The sequence below is a fragment of the Pinus tabuliformis genome, chromosome 8, assembly GCF_031772625.1.
Source record: "Pinus tabuliformis cultivar Carrire ecotype Pingquan chromosome 8, CPIR1, whole genome shotgun sequence".
Taxonomy (NCBI): Eukaryota; Viridiplantae; Streptophyta; class Pinopsida; order Pinales; family Pinaceae; genus Pinus; species Pinus tabuliformis.
The window spans coordinates 124,426,727-124,445,030 of NC_142294.1; positions in this window are offsets into that span (position 1 = coordinate 124,426,727).

Sequence of the window (18,304 nt, forward strand, 5' to 3'; positions counted from 1 at the left end):
TGATGAACTTTGATGATCAACCACAAACCAGTAGGCATATGACATGAGGGAAGTATGGTGACAAGACCCTTCCATCAGAAGATCGATGCTCCTAATGGAATGCAGATGATCGAGCTGAATGAGACACTTAAAATGAAATGCAACAAGAGGTTTTGATCTCTGATGGAGGGTTGAACAGACCGACTCTAACACTTCAGAAGTGCATCAGCAACATCCCCTAAGTTGGAGGAAGGGAAGCTAATATAGGAGAGGAACAAGAAATTCAAAGATGAAATGTTGTTACAATTTTCCTCCTATTGAGTACCATATTAGTCCAAGCACTTGGGTTCCATGGACCTGGAGAGAAATCAGAGGAAGTTTTCCCTCTACCATCCTTCAGTGAAACCCATTCCATGTGGACTGTAATTCAGGACAATGGATTTCTCCTTAGACATGGTTGTTGTCCCTTTGTAATAGAAGATCAATTTTTATAGGTAGACGAGAGAGATGATCTACAATGATTTGAGCAAAGGAGCCTTGACTATTAGCAAGGCTGAAAATTTGTTAGAGAAAGATACCACCAAAGTAAAATAAGAGAAGCCAAATTCAAGAGCCTTCCATATCCAAAATGACGGCTACAAGGAGTTGACTGTCAAAATTGGGGTAGACCCAAATGATAAAGCCACTATGGTGGCTATTATAAAGGGCTCACAATCTGAAATCCAATAATTGAGGAAAAATCTCATGATACCTTCTATAGAGCATGTGCAAACAAAGGAGTTGGCCCAGGTGGAGAATGCAAAATAAATTTTGGCCAAAGAAATAATAAAGAGAAATAATGAGATGGTGGCCCTCAAGCAACAAATTACAAAGCTTCAAGAAAGAGTTGACTCCCATATATGTGTTGTGATTATGCCAGACAAATCACAGAATCCTACTGAGCAGCTCACCAAGGCTCTCATTTAATTGCAACTATTAGAGAGTGAGATTAAGAAGATACATATCGACTTGGACAACACCATGTATATGCTTAAAAACAATGAGAAACAACTCCAATCCACCCAGGAAAGTGCAGAAAAAATAAAAAATAAGTATTAGGTGGCATAACATGGAATTGAAGGGATGAAAAATAGATTGAAAAGAAATATGTCCCTCATTGAATTCAAACAACTAATATGAGCTGATATCATTTCTGAAATGAAGAGGATATGGGAACACATGAAATTAGTTGCAGAACAGAAAGTTATAGTCAAGGCCACTGAATTTTCCATCCTGTCATCCAGGTCACAGATGCTAAGAATACCAGGACCGTTGAGAAACTCATTAGGTGTCTCAATGAGAAATAAATTGATGACCTTAGGGAAATGGTCATCATTGACAAAACTGGTGTAATTATTGAAATTTCTGAGATGATTTAGAAAAAGAAAGCAAGCGATAAGGTTGAGGACTGCATGAATAAATTGGCAAAGCTGGTAGCAACATTTAACACTATTTTTTATCAGAGAACTAGGGCACAATTGCCTAGTTGCTGGGATTTTCAAGGAAACCTGATACCATTGGAGTAGTATGAACAACTGTTGGTTGACACTAAGAGTAAGGTGGACTGTTCACATAAAATATTTCCACTCTCGAGGGAAGAACCATATTAAATTATTAGTAGAGAGATTTTAAGCTACTATAGTCGGTGAAGAACTTGTTCATACCTAGGCCTAATTAAACTGAACTCACAAGCTTGAGGATGTCCTACAACACTATTATCCACACTCCTATGCCAAATCTAGTATTATGGACAAAATGTGATCATTTTGTGAACCCACCATGAGTCCGAACAATGGAGCCCAGGTCCACCTGAAGGGATCAAAGGAGCCAACAATGAAGATATTTTGTTTTCAGACATCATGACATATTCATCGTATTTCTACAATTTTCTAAATATTTCATTTTCACGAAAGGAATCAAGTTTGTTATGTAATAATTATGACAACTAGACTAGATGCATGCTTGCACAATTGATTAGTTTAGATAGTTATAGCATTTTAAAGATATGTTTATAAATGTTATGTCTTTGGCCTCTCCCTATAAAAGGGAAGAGAGACTGATTAGTAAGTGATCGATTTTCTATTCTAGAGGCGGTAATTGTTCTTCAAGTTTTGGAACTTTTGGAAGCTTATGAAATGCATATCTTTTTGAATATTAAAGAAGAGGTTTATGGTGATTCCAAGCATTGAGATGTGCAGTATATAATTTTGTCTATGTTTATCATTTCACATGCGTTTTTTTCCTCTCAAAAATCGTGTAATTGTAGCTTCTAGATTCAATCTTAAATAACATATTTCCCTATGTTATAATGAAAAATTTTACCTATAATGTTTGAGATTGAAGGCCTTAAAACGCACTCCATGGTTTATGTATCTCATTTCCTTTGTCTTTTTCAAGATTCTATGGCAATTTAGTGTATAGGATTCTATCATTAGCCATGTGCACTGAGTTCCTTTCCCTATATATATATTCTTTCACCTATACTACAACAACTAATGAAGTTGCACTCTCTCTATGTAGGCCACCGGATCTAAGCATTAATTCTTTGGAATGAAATATTTTCTATGAATAAATTAAATTTCCTTCTGAGAGGGTTAGTTGAAAAATATTTAGTCATTTTATATCTAATTCTTGAGAAGAAAAAACTTGTATTTAAAAACATATTATGATGTCCTAGGCACTGACCTGTTCTCAACTCGGGGGGATGTCTCTATGAACTACAACATCTTCTAGCGTTATTGGTAGGGAACCAATCAGAATATATTTCCCTAGGTGTAAATTTGTGCATTCCTTTTTATGGTGGGAAAAGGAAGTGTGGGTTGAGATTTCTCACCTGACAATGTCTTTAGACTATAGCCTTGGATTTTAGGAGGCCTCATACTCGTTCAAAAACATCTCAAAACAAAAATCCATTGTCTTTGACCCAGAAGAATTATCTCCAAGAGAATCTAGAAAGAAAGAACCTAAGAACTTCGAATCTAGTTTCCTTTTCTTGAGAGATCTCAACTTCTCGTTGTGAGAGAGTTGATATAAATTCTCTTGAAACCTCATTAAGGGAGTTAGATTTCTCAGAAGAACACTTTCCCCCTCCTGGTTTTTACTTTTCAGAACCAAATACTGATGAATTTTTTCTATCAAATTTGATCCTTTCACATTTCATACTTTCCCTCAAGTCAAGGAAACTAAAGACATACACATTCCATCCACATCTCAAACTTCCACAGTTGTTTCACACCCAATCTCAATTGTTGTTGTTCATTCAACCCCTCATCCAGGTCTTGTAGTAAATTTTCTTCAACCTCCTGTTGTGGTAAAAAACACAACACCCCCCATTATTGATGCGTCCACTTCGAATAATGGGGACCCTTTCTATAAAATTTTGGCTAAGCACCTTTTTGGATTTTTATTTTAGTTGATTGCACTACGCTTTGGTTAATTTTACATTTTCTTTGGATTCTTGTTTTGATTGCTTTGTTAGAATCGATTTTTTATAAGCTTCACATTGACGTTTGTTTGGTCTCATTTGGTCAACTGGTTTGAAAATGGCACTCCTTTGAAAGTCTCATTATTTATGTAACTTGGGTTAAAATTGCACAAAATGTAGAAATTTGCATTTTGTAAATAAATTAGTTCAATAACGCATTCATTCTAAATATTAATCTATAGTGAATTCTTTTTACTAACATTTTTCGTTTTTAGTTATGCAGCCAAATAATTAAGCATCGGGACTTAAGAAATTCACTCCAATTTCCAAATTAAATCTTAATATTGAAAAACCAAACATTCAAGTGGCTGTAGTTTTATTTTTAACTGTAGTTTAAAAACTTAAATTCATAAAAATAAAACCAAAATAAAAATTAATTTTTTAATATTAAATATTAAATTAATTAAATTAATTATTATAATTAATTAAATTAAATTAATATTTAATATATAAAAATTATATCGCATCGGAGCTTTTTCATTATACATATTTTAAAAGCCCCCGAAATACCCATTAGTCATCCTCCGATGCGATATCGGGTCGGGAGTTCATTTCGCAACAAATTATAAAGAAACCCAATGCGCCCATTAGCCATTCCCCCGATGCGATATATCGCATCGGGATTTCGCATGGTATTAAAAGCCCAACACCGAACTCTAGTTTTGTCGATGCAATAGCAAACGATGGTTTACCCTAAGTCTAATGGAAAGGTTTGATATTTGTTTTTTAACATACGTTTTCATATTTGTTTTAAAATCACTCACATATGAGTGAAGTGAAGAAAGGTAAAATAGTGACAAGGTTTAGTTTTAATATTTTTATATGGTAATATGGTTAGTTTATGTTTTTTAATATTAATTTGTATATGTAAATATATTATATTAATTAATTAATAATATGTAATATATTATAATATGTAATATATTATATTAATTAAATTAATTAATTTAAATATCATTTAAATTAATATTAATTAGTTTTAGTTAGATATAATTTGTTTATAAATAATTAATTAGATATTAGTTAGTTAGATTAATAATTAGTAATTAAATTAGAATTAATTAGAGACTAATTTAGGATTAGTTTTTAATTACAATCTTTTAGCCCAGCAACAGAATTTCCAGATTCATGCCAGATTTGACTCATCAACTTTGGAAGCTCATAAGATGAGTTATACTTGGCCAAATGAGGCCCAGGACGGTTCATTGGAAAGAGAAAATCAAGGAGAACATTTTGGAGGAGGTTTCACCAACAGATTTGATCATCTATTGGGCCAAAAATCAGGCAGAAGATCAAGCTCCGAATTTTGAAAACAAAATCAATTTTCTGAGTTATTATTTTCAATTTCATTTGTCCAAAGCCTCTTCTAATTGCAGATCCATTGGTCAATAATATCATTTACCAATCAAACCATTCCAAGCATCAATACAGAGCTTATATTTTGTTTTTAATTATTTATTTAAATAGAATTTGATTGGGTTTGATTTAATTGCCAGAAAAGATATTTTGATTGCATTTTAATTTATTTTGATTTCTTTTGCAGGAAAACAGTGGAAAAGATATGGAGAAAAGGATTTCAAGCAATGAGAATGCTCCAGCAATTGAAGATCAGAATTAGGAGCAAGTAAAATTATATTTGGAAGATCTCTCTTCAACAAACTCTCCTCTCCAAAATTTCTTCACAAATATTATAAATAACAGATTGCAGAATGTAAAAGGGGCTGCTCTCCTCTGCAATTTTAGAGACTTCTGAAAGCACTATTGTAATAGGAATTTAGATTTGTAGGAGAGGGAAGTGAAATCTCAGATCTGGGGATTATTGAGGATTTTTCCTTTGTATCTTGAATTATGCATGAAGAACAAAGCTTGCACTATTGTGGCTCTAGTTTTGAAGGCAGAAGTTCAAGCAATGTAAAGGGCTGTTGGAGACCAAGAATAGAGAAATGGATGCAATAAATTGGTATTTCTAATACTACTATTTTAAATATCAGTTTCATTTTTATAGTGACAGGGATGTCTCATTTTATTCATGTTTGTGCACTATTGTCAATATGGGTAATTTGTCTCAATCTTGTTATTATGTATCTCTGTTTTTTATGGATTAATTTTTGATTTCTGAGTAACTATTTACTCAGAAATCTGTCTTATTAAAACTGATTTATTGAGTGGTAATATGTTGTGAACTATTTCCACATATTATTGTTTAGTTATTGGGTTTGCTGATTTGATAATCAATATCATTTATGTGAACTACTTTCTGAGTGTTGTTGGTTTATTATTTCAGTAAAAAGGTCTCAATATGATGTGTTTTGATATCCATAATATCAGTTAATTGAACTACTTCATTAACTTGATATTAATTATAAACAAGACATATCTAAATCCCAATACTTTAATTATCTTGCTCTTAGTTGGGTTAGATCTATATCTGCCTAATTAAGATAGGATTTAGATTAGTTTCTTTTGCTTGCATCATAGAATAAGTTTGCATTTAGAGTAGTTTTGCATTCTTTTAAGTCCTCTCCTCAAAGAGGCAAAACTTTAGTTGAGGCTTGGCTGAACCCAAATCAGCTTAAGGGTCATTCTCTTGCCTGATCAGCAAGAAGAAGTGATCTGATGTCCCTGTCTATTGGTAGTTAAAGATACATTATAAACCAATAGCAATAGGGAGAAGGTAACTGGACCTAGATGAACAGTCGGAGCCACCACACCAAACGGAAAAGGAGCTGCTTTTAAGGTTCGGACCGGGTGGTTATCCCCCAATGTTGTTGCAGCGATTTTCGAGGCATCAACATTTTTGGCGCTAGAAGGAGGGCCTCAGATTTATTGTCTATTGGAGTCTTTTCAATTTTAACATTTTGTTTATGGCTCCTCTTAAACTTCCAATATGGAGTTGTATCCATGGACGTGCATCCTCCAACACTCCACAAGAAGTGGTAAGACTCTTGTCTCAGGTAAAGTTCAATGGTAAGAGAAATTCTTCTGCTTTTAACCATGTCTTTCAATTTATTCAAAATGTTTCAAATTACGCTTTTCAAGGAATTGATGAAGGCATTTTATGCAGAATTTTTACTCTCACATTTGCGGCAAAAGCCAGAAACTGGTGCAAAACTCTTCCAGTTGCTTCAATTCACAGCTGGGATCAATTTGTTACAATTTTCATTTCTAAATTTGACGGCTACAATTATGAACAGGTATGTGAAGAAATTGAATATCTACGAAGGTTTGAAAATGAGTCTGTTAATGATTTTAACATTCGATTTCATTTGAATTGCTTAAGATTTAAAGACGAAGATAAACCTACGGAAGAAGAATCATTAGATTGGTTTGAATATGTTTGTTCTCTGCCTCCCATTCCCAAGCCATATGAAATTAGTTCAAGTTTTGTTTCATCCCCTTCCAACATAAATGAAAATCCCAACGTGGATGTACAAATAAATGGTGATGAAGCGGTTTCACAAAGCTTGGAAAATATTTCCATTCAAATGCAAGAAGATAACAACAGCAATTTTGGAGAAAAAGCCGCATTGAAATCTGAAAGCTACTCTGAAGTAAATACGGAAAATCAAATCGCAAATCAACAAGTACAACCAGCAATCAAAATGCAAACTGCTGTACAAATTTCCGAATTTCTCCATGACAAGCAAATGCCAAAATTAGAGAAGCAAAGCAGCGTTCTTCAAGAAAGCATACGCACGCAAAGGAATGATCTGCAATCTGAAATTTACAATGAGCATAATGCACAAAAGTTCTCAAACAGAGATAGTTTTAAATGCATTGTTTCAGGTTCACATTTTTCCCTTTATCCTGATATTTTTAATGATAGTAATTTTTCCCCTCTTGGTATTAATGATATTTCAGAAAATAAAGAGGATGATTTAAATGAATTACCATTAAATTTTTATCAAGATAAAGAAACAATAATTGATCATTCTTTTGCCATTAATGAACATGAAATTCTTGTCCCTCCTTGTTTTGATATATTGGATAAGATAGAAGGGAATTGTAGAGAATATTGTGAAGTCATTTATGATAATTACTCTGACATTGAGGATGTTGATTTCTATTCCTCTCAAGAGAATCCTCATGAGAAAATTCAAATAACACCTGAAAATGAGGAACGCTTCAATTTAGGAATGATCCCAACTAATCCTCATTTTAGAGCAGCGAATTATCTTCATGATTTCACCATTCAAGAAAACATTCCAATTTATGATTCATATCATGATCCAACTCTCATTCCTACTCATAATCATAATTCGTTTTCTAATTCACAAGTTGGAATTCAAAATTTTTCAAATTCCATAATTCTGGCCATTCCTTGTGAAAATGAAATAATTTCAAAACGATCCCAAATGTGCTGTAACATTAGTTGTACAATTAGTGATTTCATGTTAGTTTTTCTTTCACAGCTATTTTGTTTAAACTTAGATTTATTTTCTGATTTTATTTTGCAAAATTTTCACACTCTTCGCTGGCATATTGAGCGCCTTACTATCAAACACTCAATCGATGCATTGCCCTATTGGGAAATTCAAGTTTCATATTATAATCATCAGCATCAAAAGATATTAATATTCCAATTTAAATCAATGCTAATGTTTCATCAGAAGCTTCTATTTTTTCAAAGGCAATATCAACAAGAGAGTGTATTTTTGCAATCTGGCCAGCTATTCAATTTAATTAATAATTTTCCATGTCATTTGACAAACTTCCATTCATTTTTCATTGACTCATTTGAAGATTATTTGGAAGTTTTTCCTTTAAGGAAAATTGTCAATGATTTAACATTTGTACATAATACTAACAATTCTTTCCAGGCATTTGAATTTCAAAACTCATATCCACAATTCGGCCTGTTATCTCTTTCCTTGAACATTCCCAATTTTTAATAGAAATCCATCCAGATTTCTATGATCCAATTGGTATTCAATTGGAAACGAAATTTCAAGAGAATGAGATTTTAATCAACTTGCTAACAATAACTGTACATTCTGATTTCATATTTATTTTCCTTAGTTTAGTCAAATTTGTATTTTTATTACTAACATTTGAATTGCACATAAACGCGGGAATAAAAATGAGAAAATGGCTACACTGGAAATATGACTATACCTAGTCATTTTCATGTATATGGTTAGAATAGGAGTAGAATTAATTTAGCTAGCTTGTTTTATGTAGTTAATTTATTTGTAATAGTTCTGTAGATTAAAAAATAAAACAAAGCAATCAGCCTTCTCATACATGTTCAGTGGAAACATTTTTCCTTATCAGAAAATTTTAATTCTTGCTCTGCCTATTTTGAATAATGTCTTGATTAAATTCAATTAAAATTGCACTTGGTATCGATTGCCTCAAAGCCACTTTTCTTTATTTCGAGATTTCCTTCTAAAATTTTCTTTTGAAATTTATATGGTAAGGATTTGAGGATATAAAAGCTTCATGATCCCATTATTCCATGAAATGTATGACTGACTATTATAAGCCTAATTTTAATTCAATCATTATTAGTCAGTCTAACCTGTCACGGTAACCATATGAAGTTCATATTGTCTTTCTCGGAATTTGCCAAAAGCTGATCTTAAGGATACCCATTTTTCCTAGTGCACACATTTAAATCTGTTTTGATATTTTTCTACAATTAGTGGCTTAATCTCATTTTAATCTTTAGTTTATTATCTGATGCTGTAAAACGCATCATGTTTATTTACCAAAGGCATTATTGAACAGTTACTATAACAATACAGATTTTTCTCAAGATTAATTCAGAATGAGCAGAGGTAATAAATTATTGTTTCACTTCGAAAAGGAAGCATAGTTTCATATTTATTTCTGGAAAATTTTATATTCCATGAACATGAATGATTGATTTCATTTAGGCTGATTGCACACTTAGAATTAGAATAAATAATGAGATGATTTTAATCAAAGGAAGAATTTGAAGATTTATCAGGTAAAATTTACAGACAAATTCCTTTCAGGTACGTATTTACAACTTTATTCTCATCCATTATTAGTTCATCTTTTCCTTAGTTTATTTTTGATTTGTGTTATGTTTTATTTGCACGTTTTCATTTGTTTTCAAAACTTGAAGTAAGCAGCAAACCCAATTCAAATTTGCAATAGGCTCAGGGAAATTTTATTTGTGATGCATTAGAATTTAAGCATTTTTAATTTTGCTTTCATTCATTAGAAAACCCAATTGAAATTTCAAGAAATATCATAAGACCATTCGCATCATAAGATTTCATCGGAAGTAGTTTTTAGTATTTCTTTTGATAAAAAATTGTTCATCAAAGACCTCCGATGTATTATCTTACTCATATGCCATATTGCATTTCACATATCGGAGTTTTCCGAGTGAAGTATACTTCCATGAACATGAATCGCCGATAATCGATTTTACCGATATTGCGATAAACACATAATTCCGGACTCGATATGAAATTCAAATCAAATTCATAAAAATATCGCGTCCGTTCAATCGCAATAATGGTAGGAGTATAACTTTAAAGGAGGCCGATGCTTCGGATCCGATATGTTATCAAATTTTCATCATAAAATTATCGGGTCCACTCTTCATCACATATCGGCATATTGAGAATTGTTATATCGTGCGCATAACATTGCTGATCGCGATCGCCGATTAGCCACGTCATTCATCGCATATTGGCATCGCAACAATCATATTGTGTTACATCGGGTGCTTAAGATTACCGATCGCCGATTTATGTCATCCATCGCATCGCCGATATCGCAATCGCTTCCTTGCAGTTTTATTTATGGCCGATGTCTCGGATCCGATATGTTATTAAAATCCCATCATAAAAAGTAATCGGGTCCGCTCTTCATTGCATATCGTCATCGCAAAAAATATACTGTGTTACATCGGGTACCCAAAGTTTCCCGATTGCCGATTAGCTACGACATCCATCGCATCGCCGATAGTGCAATCATTTCATCACATTTTTATGCTCAAGTCACTTCTTTGTGCGTTTTGCGATACGGGAAGCACAATGTAAATATTTTCTGATCCCCGATATAATGTTTCTTTAATGATGCGATCGCTTCATTTCATTGCACATGTTCTTATCGGCAATTTGCCATTGCAATCTCCGATGCGATAGCTTCCAATGCATGCCTCTAAGCCATTAACATTCAAACGATATGTGGCATAGCAACAAAGTGAAGTCTTGCAAATTAAAATTCAAGCATGGTGAAGAGACATTTGATGCAGATCATCCGATGAGGCGATGTGTTAAAGCGAGCTTGGCTAACCACTATGGGAAAAGGGTAATTGATGACAAATTTGCAGCATACAAAAATCATTTCAATTTCTCATACATTTTAGTTTTAAATATATAATTCCATAATTAAAAATGGAATTCAAGACCTCTATCTTTATATTTAAATTTTATTATCTTGGATTTGGTCTTGATTCTGGACAATTTATCAAATCATGGAGTTTATATTGAACTTATAATATTTTGAGGAATAGTCATTACTGCAAATTCTCATTCTCATCTCTGATGCATTTCTTTTATTTCAATTCCCCTGAGCACTAAGCATTATATTTTTACATTTTACTGTTTGCTTTAGTTTAAATAAAATAAATAATGATTTTGGGTTATAGGATTTTGGTTAGTGGGATTTCTTCATGTTTTTAATGATAATTAAAATAAGGAGTCAGCTAGTTTGGGGAAATTGATACCTTTCAGGTAAGATCAAAAGCAATTATCCAATGGTAAGATTCATGTGCCCATTTTCATTAATTTCCATTTCATCATTCTAGTTTCATTTTTGTTTTTAAATTATGCTGATATAAGACTCTGTTTTGCAGCTCTCCATTTAAAGCTTTCAATCCTCTGCCAGATCATATTTTCAAAGTCCATACTCTTCTCATGGCTTTATTTCGATAAGAAGCGATAATCTTCATCGAAACAGCTACGCCAGGAAGTTTTTGAACCTTTAATCTGTTTCTTTAAGCATTCATTTTCTTTTAGAAAATGATTAAGATGATGCTTGGGAACAAGAAGACTCGTATCAAACAGAAATTATTCATTATGGCTGAATTTTACAATCACTGATATCTAAAAGCCTAAAGCATTCACAACTCTGCAAGGTATGTTTTTCTAAATCTCAACATAAGAAGGAATGATTACATGCTTATTTTCTTTTTCTTCATATTGTTGGAGACATTGATATAAATATTCTTGTTTGAGTTTATCTTGCGAGACTTAGATTTTCCTTTCCATTTTTAGAGATTTCTTTGTTTTTATTTTTATTGCTGATTCCTTTTCTCATTTTAGCATAAAACTTATTTTCTTTTGGTTTTTAGTTTTGATTTTGGTGACTTTGCCATTATTTATATGGAATGCCTATTTGTTACCTAACAATGGTCAGCATACATGGAAAAATTGTTAATAGTCACCTATTAGCTTTTTCTTAAATCTCTTAGTAAAGTTTGATTTTCTTATTATAAAGGTAGACATACTTAAGGAAGAGATTACCAATCAAAAGAAGTTGGCAAAGTATCATAAAATCTGAAAATTTCTTTTCATCAAATTGTAATCATTTTGAGATTTCAAAATTTCATTAGGATCTTTCAAAGTTCTATTATCAGTCAAGAAAAGTTATTTTTAACCAAGTAGAGACACTTTACAGCAAAGCACCTTTAACTCTGAAATTGTCATTCTTAACTCTTAAGGAGTCAATGATTCTCCCTGTCCCAAAGAGTCTTATTTTCTAGAGTATAATCCAGAAATATAATTAAACTTAAAAGATAAGAGGTCTCATCGTGAGCCTGCTTACCATGATCATAGGGGAAAAATAGGCTGACATTACCAACACTGCTAAACAAACCAGGGTAATGGCATATGATTGCAAACAATTATAAGACAAGGGGTCTCATCACGAGCCAGCTTGTTCAGTCCAATTTTAACCAGTGAATGGCATTGTCAACTACCTGGCCACCAAACCAGGACAATGGCTTTTAAGATTTAATAAAAAAAAATAATACATATATAGATGGATTTATCTCTAGGACAATAATTCTTGAAAAGATGGGATTCTGAATCATTTATGATTAAAAGGTAACCTTGTCGAAACTATAGATGTTTGTTGGCAGCAATGGCTCTACCTATGACAAAGGAGTATATTTTGAAAGCTAAGCTGTAAAGTGACCCCTGCATTATCTCTACAACTAATTAAGCACTGATGTAGAGTTTTGAAATATTTTAATGTATGAGGAATTTTAAGAAAAATTACAATTAGATGATTCTTGCTTTTATTCAGACTAATGGACTTAATCAAGCATTTCACGCAAAATTTCTCTTCTTTAATTATTTTTCACTTTAATTTTAGGAAAATCTCATTCATAACAAAAAAGAGATAACTGGTTCTTCTCCCGTGTGTCGCCAATTGTTGTGGTAAAAAACACAACACCCCCCATTATTGATGCGTCCACTTCGAATAATGGGGACCCTTTCTATAAAATTTTGGCTAAGCACCTTTTTGGATTTTTATTTTAGTTGACTGCACTACGCTTTGGTTAATTTTACATTTTCTTTGGATTCTTGTTTTCATTGCTTTGTTAAAATCAATTTTTTATAAGCTTCACATTGACGTTTGTTTGGTCTCATTTGGTCAACTGGTTTGAAAATGGCACTCCTTTGAAAGTCTCATTATTTATGTAATTTGGGTTAAAATTGCACAAAATGTACAAATTTGCATTTTGTAAATAAATTAGTTCAATAACGCATTCATTCTAAATATTAATTTATAGTGAATTCTTTTTACTAACATTTTTCGTTTTTAGTTATGCAGCCAAATAATTAAGCATCGGGACTTAAGAAATTCACTCCAATTTCCAAATTAAATCTTAATCTCGAAAAACCAAACATTCAAGTGGCTGTAGTTTTATTTTTAACTATAGTTTAAAAACTTAAATTCATAAAAATAAAACCAAAATAAAAATTAATTTTTTAATATTAAATATTAAATTAATTAAATTAATTATTATAATTAATTAAATTAAATTAATATTTAATATATAAAAATTATATCGCATCGGAGCTTTTTCATTATACATATTTTAAAAGCCCCCGAAATACCCATTAGTCATCCTCTGATGCGATATTGGGTCGGGAGTTCATTTCGCAACAAATTATAAAGAAACCCGATGCGCCCATTAGCCATTCCCCCGATGCGATATATCGCATCGGGATTTCGCATGGTATTAAAAGCCCAACACCGAACTCTAGTTTTGTCGATGCGATAGCAAACGATGGTTTACCCTAAGTCTAATGGAAAGGTTTGATATTTGTTTTTTAACATACGTTTTCATATTTGTTTTAAAATCACTCACGTATGAGTGAAGTGAGGAAAGGTAAAATAGTGACAAGGTTTAGTTTTAATATTTTTATATGGTAATATGGTTAGTTTATGTTTTTTAATATTAATTTGTATATGTAAATATATTATATTAATTAATTAATAATATGTAATATATTATATTAATTAAATTAATTAATTTAAATATCATTTAAATTAATATTAATTAGTTTTTAGTTAGATTTAATTTGTTTATAAATAATTAATTAGATATTAGTTAGTTAGATTAATAATTAGTAATTAAATTAGAATTAATTAGAGACTAATTTAGGATTAGTTTTTAATTACAATTTTTTAGCCCAGCAACAGAATTTCCAGATTCATGCCAGATTTGACTCATCAACTTTGGAAGCTCATAAGATGAGTTATACTTGGCCAAATGAGGCCCAGGACGGCTCATTGGAAAGAGAAAATCAAGGAGAACATTTTGGAGGAGGCTTCACCAACAGATTTGATTATCTATTGGGCCAAAAATCAGGCAGAAGATCAAGCTCCGAATTTTGAAAACAAAATCAATTTTCTGAGTTATTGTTTTCAATTTCATTTGTCCAAAGCCTCTTCTAATTGCAGATCCATTGGTCAATAATATCGTTTACCAATCAAACCATTCCAAGCATCAATACAGAGCTTATATTTTGTTTTTAATTATTTATTTAAATAGAATTTGATTGGGTTTGATTTAATTGCCAGAAAAGATATTTTGATTGCATTTTAATTTATTTTGATTTCTTTTGCAGGAAAACAGTGGAAAAGATATGGAGAAAAGGATTTCAAGCAATGAGAATGCTCCAGCAATTGAAGATCAGAATTAGGAGCAAGTAAAATTATATTTGGCAGATCTCTCTTCAACAAACTCTCCTCTCCAAAATTTCTTCACAAATATTATAAATAACAGATTGCAGAATGTAAAAGGGGCTGCTCTCCTTTGCAATTTTAGATACTTCTGAAAGCACTATTGTAATAGGAATTTAGAGTTGTAGAAGAGGGAAGTGAAATCTCAGATCTGGGGATTATTGAGGATTTTTCCTTTGTATCTTGAATTATGCATGAAGAACAAAGCTTGCACTATTGTGGCTCTAGTTTTGAAGGCAGAAGTTCAAGCAATGTAAAGGGCTGTTGGAGACCAAGAACAGAGAAATGGATGCAATAAATTGGTATTTCTAATACTACTGTTTTAAATATCAGTTTCATTTTTATAGTGACAGGGATGTCTCATTTTATTCATGTTTGTGCACTATTGTCAATATGGGTAATTTGTCTCAATCTTGTTATTATGTATCTCTGTTTTTTATGGATTAATTTCTGATTTATGAGTAACTATTTACTCAGAAATATGTCTTATTAAAACTGATTTATTGAGTGGTAATATGTTGTGAACTATTTCCACATATTATTGTTTAGTTATTGGGTTTGCTGATTTGATAATCAATATCATTTATGTGAACTACTTCCTGAGTGTTGTTGGTTTATTATTTCAGTAAAAAGGTCTCAATAGGATGTGTTTTGATATCCATAATATCAGTTAATTGAACTACTTCATTAACTTGATATTAATTATAAACAAGACATATCTAAATCCCAATACTTTAATTATCTTGCTCTTAGTTGGTTTAGATCTATATATGCCTAATTAAGATAGGATTTAGATTAGTTTCTTTTGCTTGCATCATAGAATAAGTTTGCATTTAGAGTAGTTTTGCATTCTTTTAAGTCCTCTCCTCAAAGAGGCAAAACTTTAGTTGAGGCTTGGCTGAACCCAAATCAGCTTAAGGGTCATTCTCTTGCCTGATCAGCAAGAAGAAGTGATCTGATGTCCCTGTCTATTGGTAGTTAAAGATACATTATAAACCAATAGCAATAGGGAGAAGGTAACTGGACCTAGATGAACAGTCGGAGCCACCACACCAAACGGAAAAAGAGCTGCTTTTAAGGTCCGGACCGGGTGGTTATCCCCCAATGTTGTTGCAGCGATTTTCGAGGCATCAACACCTCCCTTGCAAAATATGGGTGTCCTTGGATTTTTACTCAACAACTATGCTCCTTTGAATCTACAATATCCTATGAATGCAATGCCCCATAACTATCTCAAACTACTGCCTAGATTTACCAGGAAAGATGATGTCACAACTCAAAAACATATTGAGATATTTTGTCCATTCGGAGAAAACTTGAATGTAGAACACTTAGATGTGGTATTGAGACTATTTGTTCAATGTTTAGATGGGGAGGCTAGAAAATGGTTCAAGACCTTGCCAAACAACTCAATGAACACTTGGAAGAAACTAGAGAACGTCTTTATGTAGAAATGGAGTGAGAAGAAATAGAATGGATATTTTATGACTGAGTTTAATGAAATAAGGAAAAGGCCCATTAAAGATGTCACCGAATTTATGAAAGGATTTATTAAATTCTATAACATCTTGTGTGCTTAGATTAAACCCCAACATGCAACATCTAAGGTAGTGTTTTTTGGAGCCTTTGAATCATATTTTGGGTTTACTCTCAGAGAAAGGAAATCCCTCACACTGTACCAAATCTAAACTGATGCTCTGCAAGTAGAAACAAACTTTGCATCAGTAGGGAAGTTGAAGGGAAAGGGAGAACATAGTGATAGGAGATGGGGAATAGAGGATACCAATTCTTCTGGTCAAGTCAAGGAAACTCATGAGCAGAAGTTGGATGAGATGAATAAGTTGACTACAAACCTTTCAAATAAGCTAGCGTAGTAAGAGTTGGAGAAAAAAATAATGGTAGAAGTGTCCTCAGACACGTAATTTTATTAGTCAAAAAAAAATAATTACATAATTTGATTTTGCAAGAGTTTATACCCAAACATCCAAACACTCTTGCAATGAGCTATTTATAAGCTCCATGTCCTAACTACCTCTAATTATGGATCACTTATTAAATAACAAATGTCCATTTACAATAAATGCTATTCAAACTAGCTAGCTAACAAATATCCTAAAGTAGAGCCTAAGATACAACACATTTTGAGAGTCATATCTAGTTACAACAATATACTAATTCTAAATAATTAAACATTCTAGAATAATAATTATTAATTTAATATCTTAAATTAATAATTATTTTATTCTAATTTTATAACCTATGATAAGATTTTATTTTTTGATCATCTAACATTCCCCCCTATGATCCAAAGATACATTACAATAGATACCAAGTTCATCCTTGAACTTAGTAAATTTTATTCTGCCAAGCAGTTTCGTGAAAATGTCGAATATGTGATCTTCAGAAGGACAAGAAACTAGCTTGAGGACATCTTTGGCAATGAGAGATCTGATATGATGATACTTGGTGTCCACATGCTTTGTATTTGAATGAAAAACTGGGTTCTTGGCAAGTTTGATTGGTGACTGGCTGTCAATGAATAATGATGTAGCTTCTGCCTGAGAAATGCCCAAGTCCTGCAAAATTCTGCGTAACCAAACAATTTCACATGCTGCTTCCCATGTTGAAATGTACTCCGCTTCTGTTGAAGAAGTGGCCACTACAGCTTGTTTCTTACAACTCCAAGATACTGCTGCTGACCCCATGTTCATTAAATAACCTGATGTTGAGGCTCGATCATCAATACTTCCAGCAAAGTCAGCATCAAAGTATCCACCAAGTACAAATTTTTTAGTCTTTGTGTAAAGGAGACCAAAATCTTTTGTTCCTTGGATATATCGAAGAACTCTTTTCGCTGCATTCCAATGGCTGTCTCGTGGTTCCTACATAAAACGTGAAAGAATACTAACTGCATAAGATAGACCAGGACGAGTATTTGTCAAATAAATCAAGCTGCTAATCAGCTGTCTGTAAGTTGTACTGTCCACCTTTTCCCCCCTTCAAATTTTGAAAGTTTCAAGTTTTGCTCCATGGGAGTGAGAACAGGCTTGCAATCCTGCATGCCAAATCGTTGAAGAACCTCTGCTGCATACTTACTTTGAGAAATGAAAATATGATCTGGACGTTGGAAGACTTCAACTCCAAGATAGTAGTGAAGTAATCCCAAATCTGTCATCTTAAAACCGTCATGTAATTCCTTTTTCATCTGTGCAATGTGATCATCATGGTTGCTAGTAATGATCAAATCATCTACATACATAACAAGAATTACCAGATATTTTCCTTGTTGTCGCACATACAAAGTATCATCAGATTCACTTCGTTGAAAACCAACTTTCTTAAGGTATTCATCCATCTTTGCATACCAAGCTCGGGGAGCTTGTTTTAATCGATATAAAGCCTTGATCAATTTGCAGACTTTATGTTCTTGTCCTTCAATTTCAAAACCTGGCAGTTGGGTCATATACACTTCCTCCTGTAAATCCCCATTAAGAAAAGCACTTTTCACATCCATTTGATGAACTTTCCATCCTTTTTGAGCGGCCAATGCAAGTGTTA